Source organism: Crocuta crocuta, unplaced genomic scaffold (genome assembly GCF_008692635.1).
Source record: "Crocuta crocuta isolate KB4526 unplaced genomic scaffold, BGI_CrCroc_1.0 scaffold680, whole genome shotgun sequence".
NCBI classification, from domain to species: domain Eukaryota; kingdom Metazoa; phylum Chordata; class Mammalia; order Carnivora; family Hyaenidae; genus Crocuta; species Crocuta crocuta.
Genome location: NW_027531510.1, coordinates 33,799 through 41,574, shown reverse-complemented (window position 1 = coordinate 41,574; position 7,776 = coordinate 33,799). Strand labels below are relative to the sequence as shown.

General features: G+C 41.2%; 1 pseudogene; it reads left to right on the top strand.

Moving 5' to 3' along the window:
• Positions 1-4,848: 4,848 nt before the first annotated feature.
• On the top strand, positions 4,849-6,650 carry LOC144238540 (cationic amino acid transporter 3 pseudogene; annotated as a pseudogene).
• The last annotated feature ends 1,126 nt before the right edge of the window (positions 6,651-7,776 follow it).

Genomic DNA, 7,776 nt, shown 5'->3' with positions numbered 1-7,776 from the left:
GAAAAGAATGAGAAGAGCATCCATGACAGGACAGACAACTTACCCAGTACAAATTCTCGTCCCAGGAAGAGTAAGTCAGGATGTAAGGAGATCATGAGCCTGAGGGTAGGGGGAGAATTAGGGCAGAACTCTGACAACTGGGTCAGAGCCTGGACTGAATATAAACTATTGGACTAATCATAGATTATTTTGCAGGGAAAGAGCATTTCTAAACATGAGGGTAATGTTTCTCTGTGTTGTAATAAGTTGGATTTGTGGTAGGCTCTCTCAGGATTCCCAATCCATGGGTTTGCTTTCTCTTCTATGAGTTTGGTTGCTCTTTGTTTGTTCTGCCTGCTTCTGTTGAAGTAAAAAAGACACGATTATTTAATTCCCAAATGTTTTCTTTTTCCTGTGGGTTGCTTCCCTAGATCATCATACTTTGTCTTTAGTCCACTTTTCCTCATCTTCAGTAAAGGTGGAAAGAACACAAGGACCACCCTGCACAACATATCTGGAGGAAACAGAAATGATCAAAAGCAATAGCCATCTCCGAACCTTGCCATTCAGATGGTCCTCTGAGATTCCTGCTTAGGGCCCATGGATGGACTTAAGAAGAGTGTAGAACATTATTTTGAGGTGACCAACTCAGAGGGGTCTGTGATTCAACAAATATGAAAAACTACTGTCGTGTCTTTGCAGGAAAGTAGTTGGTTGGAGATAGTTCCTCAAAGGGAGTAACATTGTACAAGCATCTTTAGAGCCCAGTGAGAAGCCTTCAGAGACAGCTGAAGGAGCTGAAGGAGAAAGGGGAATAAGGAAAAGGGAAATGGGTTCAGGGGGTACTGGTGGGAGGGGAGTCCCACCTTCCCTTTTTCTCCACACTCTGTCTAGCAGGTAGTCTTTCTCTGTATTCTCCATGTCTTGATGATTATTGGATCCAGTTACCCTTCAATTAAAATCTGTTGAGTGCCTGTCATTTATCAGGCCCTAAACACTGTACTCTCACACATTTTCTCATGCAATTCCTTTGTTAAACCTGTAGAGCAGAGTGGAGTCAACAGCTCCCTTAGTCAAGGACTGTTAGCCCCATTGCTTTCTATCAGACCCCTTTTCAAAAATGCATTTTATTTTCCCTTTTCATCCTTATCTCTATTCTCATTACCCCTCCTCACAATGTAGTGTGGCAAGGACACTTACTTTCCTGTATTTAACAAATGATCTTTGAGTCCATGCTCTACATGTGTATTTAGATACATCGATCCACTCCACAACCACAGTGCTGACTATGTGTGCATTCTTAATTCCACTAAGAATGTGCTTCAGGATGGTGGTCCCAATTAATCTTCCAAGAGAAGTACATTATAGTTTGTATATTTTGACAGAATTATCAAACTGATCCAGTAAGGGAAATAAAGTAAGGTTCCTTATGGATGAAGAAATTGAGGCTTAGAGATATTAAGCAAATTACCCTAGTTTATGTAGTCACGCACAAGAGCCAGCACTTCTATCCAAAATCTCTCATATAATGTTCAACACTTATACCACTGTAGTACCCAGCACTGCCTCTTCCAGAAATAAAATGAGGCATCTACCTCATTATGTATTTATTATTATTATTATTATTATTATTATTATTATTATTATATTTGAGCCTTGGATATTTGGATGCTTAGTATAACTCTGTAAGCCTAGTACCCCCAAGCACTTACACTAGCACGTATGAGGGTGTCTAATTAGAGTCCTTAGAGTTTCAAAGTGAATTATATGGAATAAAACTATTTTCATTGTTTCATGAGGACTAGCTAACAAGCTCGAGTTTTAGTGGATGTTTTTAGGCTAGACATTTATAAAGACTCATTTTCAAAGTTTTGGGATCGTGGATCAGATTTTAATATTAGGTATTAGGTAGAATATATTAAGTACATATTATTTGCCAGTTACCAAGCAAAGGCATCATTTCACTAACTCCTGGCAACAACCCTATGAAGTATTTGCTTTTACTCCCATTTGACTGTGGTGAAAACTAACACACTGAGAGATGGGCAGATTTGTCCAGTGTCACCCGGCTATAAGGTTTAGTTGTGACTTGAACCTGAACCATCTATTGAAGAGCCTTACTCTTGACTACAAAACTGTGCTGCTTTCCTGTGAGGGAAGATTTAAAATCTCTTGGCCTTGAAATTGATGATAATTTCTTGTCATTTAGGGTGGCTTAGAGCCGTCATGGGAAGTACATGGTTAGTTGGACAAGAATTCCAGAAGGAGAGGACATGAAGTTTAAAGTGTCCCCAGGTATCTTCATATGCCTCCCTGTGTCCCCTGAAGTGAGAACCTCTGCCTTAGGACATCCTACCTAGATTTTAGGGTCTGAGTATGATGCATTCAAAAAAGTAGGGATTCTCTAACTGGGCATGGGTGATTCATTGCTTATAACACAAAGCAGCACGATACTTTCAAATCAAGTATCCTCAAAGGGAAACAATTTTTTTATCACCCTGTGTAGATTATACTTGCCACGAATTATCTGTGGTCAAAGTTTTATTACAGTTGGTTTTCCTTCCACACTTTACATTTTTTCTTTTCTTCCATAGGGAAGATAATGCCATTTACATATTTACATGAACTAAGTTTATAAAGATTGCTCAGCTACGAAGTATGTATGTAAAATCAAGTAGATAAGAATATTTGATATGTGATCATTCAGGTTTCTCTTCTCAGTTTGTACATTTGTTGAACAAATATTTTCTGTGCACCTAACTCACAGTGTAATGGAGGAGACTGGCAGCTGACCTAAAATTTCAATACATTAGGATAAATGGCACATGTGGTTAGCTGGGTGCTAGGAGACCCCTAAGAGCAAGGGTAAGGGAAGCATAAAAGTCAAGGGAGGATTCCTAGGGAAGCAATTTCTGAGCTGGGAATGAAAGAGAAGTGGCGGTTAGCTATGTGAAGAAGACAAGGTGGCATTAGAGGCAAGGGAATGATGTCAGTGTAGAATTTCACAGCTGGATGCAGGAACTGGGCAGCGGATGAGGTTGGAGGAATCAGTACAGGTAGATTACGAAGAAAGGGCATTGTTGAACCACTGGATTTTTGGAAGCCTGGGGGTGGGTGGAGACACATCAATCACATTCATAGTGTAGATATTTCCATGGACTAATTGATCTTCCTTATTGGTCAGATGTGCTTGTTGGTACATCATAGCATTGGAACTGGTGAATGGCAAATAAGAAGGCTAGATGGATTTGTAGACAGAAGTCCAATCAATACCCGAGGGTACCTTCTGATAATCTATAAAAGGAGTTTTCAATTTTGATTTGATGATTCACTCTGTACAAACCTCTGACAACATTTGCTAAAAATTCTCTCAAAACCAAAGCCTGAGTAGGGAAGAGACTGGAGGCTGCATGACATTGTGTTTTCTGTTTTCCAATACTTTTCTGGGGACATTGCTGTGAATTGTTCATCCAAAACTTAATCCACTTGAGGAGAGGCCATTTCAATAGTTGCAGGGAAGGAAGGGAAAAGAAGAACGACATGTGGTGTACATTAATTAAGAAAATATATTTAATATGTTCAGACAGTGATTTGTGGGTGTTAAAAATAACTCTTTGTGAAAAATTAATAGGGAGTTATAGTGAGTATTTTAATACAAGCTCACAGAGCATGGCAGATTCCCAGGCTGTTGAAAACTGACATCACAGACAGTGATGGGTGTTTATAGAGGACAATGTGGCCACTGAGGAGAACCATCTGCAGAAATGAGCTCACCTTCTCTCCTAGAAGCCAGAGGGGGGAGAGACAGAAGGAATTGTTTGGTTGTGAGCTACTGAGATCAGTGACTTATTAGTTTTCTCTCTACCCATCATACTCTCTTAACTGTTGGCAAAAACATGTGAATTTTTTTTAGGTTGTTTTGGGTGAGGTGTAGTGAATGTCAGAATTCACAAAATGGCCTTTATTCTCCCTTCCATTTTCGTGTTTCCTCACCAAACAGTTTGTTTTTTTATTCTTTACTGGTAATTATGAAGACCCTACCCCTTTCTCCCTTTTCATCTCTTCTCACAGAAGCCCCTGTGGGTATAGGTGGGTAAAGCGAAGGGTTGGACTATACATTCTTGCCATCAGTATTACTAAATGAATGATACAGAATGAGGATAAAGGGGGCCATAGTGATGTCCGAAGTTTACTAGCTGATTTGGGGGCTAAGGATTTTAAGACTGGGGACTAATATTTGTATTTTAAATTCAGGTGATATTTAAAATGTGGTTCTATAACTGCAGTGAGATCCTCTCATCTGTGAATTAATGTGTCATAACTCATGTTTAACTACCACGCAAACATCCATGGTGTGAATTGTTACACAATAAATTCAAGCCCTGTTGTGTCTTACAGCTTAATTAGTACATGAAGCTATATGAGTTAGTTGAACCCATGTGAGATTATGTCATACGGTGTGTAAAAAAGGAGAATGTTGGGAAGTATTTTGCACTTTTTCAGGAGAGAATGCAAGATTGACTTTTCTATGATGTCTTTTGGTGTTGGTTTCTATATTTGTGCTCAACAAGTGATGTTGCAATTCTGAGCAAATGTTGGTTAGTTGAACACAATTGTTCAGTATGAATTTATTGTTTACTTAGGCATTATGGAAGGATAGCAGACACCAGAAGAAATACAAAGCAGCATCTTTGAAGCCTGAGCAATGGACTGAGGCAGCCCTAACTCAACTTAGCTTAACTCAGCCTCACCAAACCTGACCCCAGGCTGATCCCAGACTACATGGGCTAGATATAGCTGTCTGATCCTAGAATCTTCTTCAATTCTAGCTAGAATGTTGTATCAGACACTTCGCAGATTTGTTCAGAGATGGCACGCAGGTGTATGCCCACAGAGCATGGGATTCAAGTTAACATACACCTGAACACTCTGGATTTAGTGGCCTTCAGTGTGGGCGACACAGTGGGTGTGGTGTGCATGTCCTGGTTGGTGAGGTGGCCAGCAATCAAGCAGGACTATCCATTGTGTTGTTTTTTTGGTGGCTAGGTAATCTTCTGTGTTGGACAGGCTGTGCTGTGCTTGTGCCCAGATTCTCAATTTGGGCTCTGCATATCTCTACAGCTTTGTCACCATAGGTGAACTCTGGGCTTTCATCAGGGGCTGGAGCCTCATTCTCTCTTTTATTGCTAACACAGCCATCGTGGCCTGTGCCTGGACCTTAGCTTTTGACAACCTCCTTGAGAACCAGATCTCTCAGACCCTGATTGAGAGCATCTCACTTCATGTTCCCCAAGTCCCTGAAGAATATCTAGGCTTCATTGTTGTGGGCCTTACGTTGTTGCTCATTTAATTGCAGACTCTGCCATTTGATAAATCGTTCCTGGCTGCCAAAGCGATTGTATTGACGAAACTTTTAGTTCTTGATTTGTCATCATCTCTGGCTTCATTAAGGGGGACCTTCACAACTGGAAGATCACACAAGATGACTATGTAAAAGCTAGACTCAATGACCCTACTTTGGGCCCTCTGGGCTTTGGAGGATTTGTGCAATTTGGCTTTGAGGAGATTCTCTGTGGAACAGTTACCTGTTTCTATGCATTTGTAGGTTTCAGCATTGTTCTTACAACAGTCAAGAAAGAGTAGAATTCCCAGTGTTTCATCCCCATGCTCATTATGATTTCACTGTTCATCTGCTTTGTGCTGTATTTTGGTGTCTCCTCAGCACTTACAGTTATGCCTTAATTGTAGTGCCTTGCTACAAGCTTCAATGTGGGAGCATCTTATCTGAGGCATTTCTCCTTATTGCCTGGGTCCCTACCTACTACATTGTAGCTTTGGATTTTTCTGTAGTATTTCTGACAGCCTTTTGAGCTTTATGTTCCCATTCATCAGATGATAAACCTGATGGCAAAGGATGGCCTCCTGTCCCCTGTCCTTCCCAGGGTCCATACTGGCTCATACTTCCACATCATGGCTTCTGTGATATTTAGTATTATCGCAGCAAACATGGCATTCTTCTTGAGACACACTGATCTTGAGGGCCTCAGGTCACGTGAATCTCTGCTAGCTTACTGCCTGATTGCTCTTTGTGTTCTCATCCTCTGATATCAGCCTGAGATGCAGAATGAAGGAAATGAAGCAGTGGCTCAGCAGAATAATGGACCTGCAACAGAGAAGCTGACTCTACAAGGGACTATTTATTCCGGTTAGCTCCACCCCCACTCCACTCCTTGGCTGGGTTGTCTATGTTTGCGCCTCACTGCTTGTTCTGCTGATCACTCTTCTTTGCCTGGTACTGACCCAGTGGCCACTTCTGCTTTCTGGAGATCCAATGTGGATTTCAGTCGTTATGGTGCTCCTGGTGCTCATCACTGGGATCACTGGGGTCATCTGGAGACAGCCACAGAGCTCCAGTCCCCTTCCCTTTAAGGTCCCTGCTCTGACTCTCCTCTCACTACTGAGCATCTTTGTGAATGTTTCTCTTATGATGCAAGTGACAGATGGCACCTGGGCCCGATTTGGTTTCTGGATGCTGATTGGGTTTGTTAGATACTTCAGCTATGGGATCCAACACAGCCTGGTCTTTAAACCCCATCTAAGTTAAGACCAAAACTGTAGATCTTGAACTCAGCAGTGCCAATACATATTCTTTTCCATATCACCACACCTGAATGCAGTCTGGTCCCTTTGCATAATAATGGAGAGTACTTTTGAGCACATAGAAAGTTAGGTCTCCCGTGGGTTGTTGTTGTGGGGGAACACTAATAGAACTCTGTATTATTGTGGGATGAAGGATGTGGCTTTGCTCTTCCTCCTTTATTTCTTACTTGCGTATTTGTTAATTGTGTCTATAGCTGTTTACTGGCTTTAAAAAAATTATTATGAAATGCTGATGCATAGGAGCACATGTACCCCAATGTTCATAGCAGCACTCTCCACAATAGCTAAAACATGGAAAGAGCCTAAGTGTCCATCAACAGATGAATGGATCAAGAAGATGTGGTTTATCTATACCATAGAATACTACATGGCAATGAGAAACAATGAAATCTGGCCATGTGTAGCAACATGGATGGACCTTGAGGGTGTTATGCTGAGCGAAATAAGTCAGGCAGAGAAGGACAAATATCATATGTTTGCACGTATAGGAGGATTAGGAGGAACTTGACGGAGGAACAAGGGGGAGAAGAAGGGCGGAAATGGTGGGGGAAAGGGAGAGAAGCAAACCATGAGAGACTCTTGAATGCTGACAAAAACTGAGGACTGATGGATGTGGGGGGAGGGGGGGATGGGCATGGAGGAGGACACTTGTGGGGATGAGCACTGAGTGTTATGTGGAAACTAATTTGACAATAAACTATTAAAAAAATTATTATGAAAAAACCTAGGGGTGCTTCTATGTCTTAGTCAGTTAAACATCTGGTTTTGGTTCAGGTCATAATCTCACAGTCTGTGAATTCCAGCCCCACATCAAGTCTGTGCTGACAGTTTAGAATCTGTAGCTTGCTTCAGATTCTGTATCTCCCTCTCTCTCTGCCCCTCCCTACTTGTGTGCTCTCTCTCTCACCCACACACACACAAAAGTAATTAAACATTAAAAAGTTAACAAAATAAATTTATTTTTATTTTATTTGGTTAAATATTCAGTAGCTGGGGGAAGGGCACCTGGTTGGCTCAGTCAGTAGAGTATGCAACTCTTGATCTCGCAGTGGCGAGTTTAAGCTCCACATTAGGTATAGGGATTACTTTAAAACTTATCCAGTAGTAGAATTACTGTATTATATGGTATGTATTTTG